General features: G+C 34.5%; 1 protein-coding gene across 1 annotated transcript in view; it reads left to right on the top strand.

The window, feature by feature from the left end:
* The window catches only part of LOC113827540 (uncharacterized), a 340991-nt gene extending 338839 nt beyond the window's left edge, over positions 1-2152 (top strand). Inside the window, exon 7 of the mRNA XM_070113978.1 lies at positions 1-2152. This exon is cut by the window's left edge and continues 214 nt beyond it. The gene's annotated coding sequence lies outside the window, so the exon portion shown is untranslated.
* Positions 2153-2500: the final 348 nt, after the last annotated feature.

Below are 2500 nucleotides of genomic sequence, written 5' to 3'. Positions count from 1 at the left end.
AGACAGTGTGTTTTGCTTCGAGAAAATACAGTTCGAGTCTCGCAGGCTATCGACTCTTGGTTATGGAGTGCCCGTCATATCCTCTGATCGATAGGATTATGGAAGATGATAATGATACTTGAGATATCGCTGATCGTATGTTGACGAACGATCTCTGTGGACAATGTGCTTATGCAGAGAGTGTAATTAACGTCAATATACACTAGGAGACCGCGTGTGCAAAGCGGTGTCGAAACGGAGACACAATCACACAACGAAGGTGCTAATATGGTGTCAAAAAATACAAAAATATCACGACAAGTAGACTATATATTTTTGTTGATCACACACACAAAAAAAGAAGAGAAATGTACAAACTGGAGTTTTTATTTCACATTGCTAATGCTTTAATCTATTTTGTTTAGGTTAACTGTACAGTCTGTTCTCTCGATTGCACAGTGTCCATAGGAGTACTTTTTAGTTATGCTGTGCAGTCTGTTCTCAGTTGCAGTATCTATAGTTGTACATTTAGTTGTGCTGTTTTGCTAATTTCAAGTCATGAGGAGGAGATTCCCACACGCAGAAATTGCGGAGTTTCCACACTGCATACCAAGGGATTTTTTTTTTATTCCTTATTTTTGTTTTTTCTCGTTTGAGCTCTCTCTCTCTTTTCTCTTCCTGTCTTGCCTTCTCTTATTCTTTGGGTTCTTCATCTTTTTTTTTATACTTTATTGTTATTTAGTCGGTTTTGTTTTCTGATTAGGGTAAGCTATCAGGTGATTTAATAAAAGAATAAGATTGAAAGACTATAATAACGAATAGATATCACACACACACACACACACACACACACAATTACAATATACGATGAAAATACAAGACACACAAAAATAAAGACCCAAATAAAACACACAAATCTAATAAAAATGAAAGATAAGATTCAATCCCTTTCTGCCTTAAACAACACGGGGAATCTCCTTCCATGGCTCTTTAATTAATCTTCAACACTTTTAATTTAATTATGTAGTAGTTTATGCAACCAAGGACTATTGACATATCATTTACTAATTCTGCGGGAAACAAGAGAAACTGAAATGTTTGTATGTACATATGTAGGCTGTTATCATATATCTGGGAATTCTTCTTGTAAACTAATATTTATTGACATTTTAACACTTCACTCTTTTTAAGTTATTTATTATGTTATTTTAAGGTATGTGAATTCCTAGGGTATATGAATATCTGTAATGATGGCTGTATAAAGTGTTTTGTTTTTCTTTCATCGGAATATCTATGCAGGAATGATATTCGTTATATATACTTCACACACAGAAAATAATGTATGTTGACGAGAAACCAAATAAAGACCTGTTTTTTTTTAGGGGGGAGGGGGGTCGAAGGGGGGTTAGGTACAATCCCTTCCCCCCCTTCCCCCACCCCCCCTCTGATCGTACTCCCGTGGCTGCGATACTTCATTCATCGCTTCTTTTCTTAAAATTCGTTTTGTGGTGAATAAAAAAAGCGTATTTGTGGGTAAGATTCACAGTAAAAGAACAGGTCAGCGGGTCCTGTCTGTTCAAAGTTCAAAGGCACTCTGTTCATTGTGAACAGATTGAGAATGTACCCTTTTTTTTAATGATTCGCGTTTTTGGTTGTAATTGCTCTATATTCTTTGGTTTCTTTCCATTTTTTTATCCATTAACTACAATTAATGCATATAGACAGATTTTTAAAAATTAGTTCTATTCATTGTCAAAATAGTGACACTAATTGGATTCAAACTGTGATGCAAAAATGCCGGTTTTTTAAATTGAAAAAGCTTTATTATTGACAACTTTAATGGTTTTTGAAATTGAAAAAGCTTTAAAGTTGACAACTTCAATTCCATATATCAATACGAAAAGAAGCCCTGTATGAAGTATGTGGTTACTGATGACATCACACTGGCGGGTATGATAAATACTTATGGGTCTTGACTGAAGACATCACATTGATGGCTCTTAGGTCATTGCTAGCGTTGCAGAAGTGGATCTGTGCAGAGTGAGGGTACGGTGTTTAAGCGTTCTGATGACGTCACGATTGTTGCATGTCCGTCTCAGGTTGTGGGAAAGAAGGATGTATGTGTTGTTTGATCCGAAGAAAAATTTGTAAATAAATGGTGTTTATTACACATTGGGATGTTTTTCTTGGCATTAAACCTTTATTCAGTGCAGGTATTTTGTAAATGTAACTTACACACAAACAGATGTCCATAGATAGCTTTAAAGTTTTGATTCAATTGTACTTAGGTTATTCCATTAAATTATATGTAAAAAGGTTATCACATCTACTGGTTGAACCCATGATGAATCAATATAAATGCAGAAATACAAAATATTATCTCATCTCTCACATTCACTCACTATCTACTCTCTCTCTCTCTCTCTCTCTCTCTCTCTCTCTCTCTATATATATATATATATATATATATATATATATATATATATATATATATATATATGTGTGTGTGTGTGTGTGTGTG

The sequence above is a fragment of the Penaeus vannamei genome, chromosome 35, assembly GCF_042767895.1.
Source record: "Penaeus vannamei isolate JL-2024 chromosome 35, ASM4276789v1, whole genome shotgun sequence".
Lineage (NCBI taxonomy): Eukaryota > Metazoa > Arthropoda > Malacostraca > Decapoda > Penaeidae > Penaeus > Penaeus vannamei.
The sequence above is the reverse complement of the archived record's forward strand: the minus strand, read 5'-3'. Positions and strand labels throughout refer to the sequence as shown.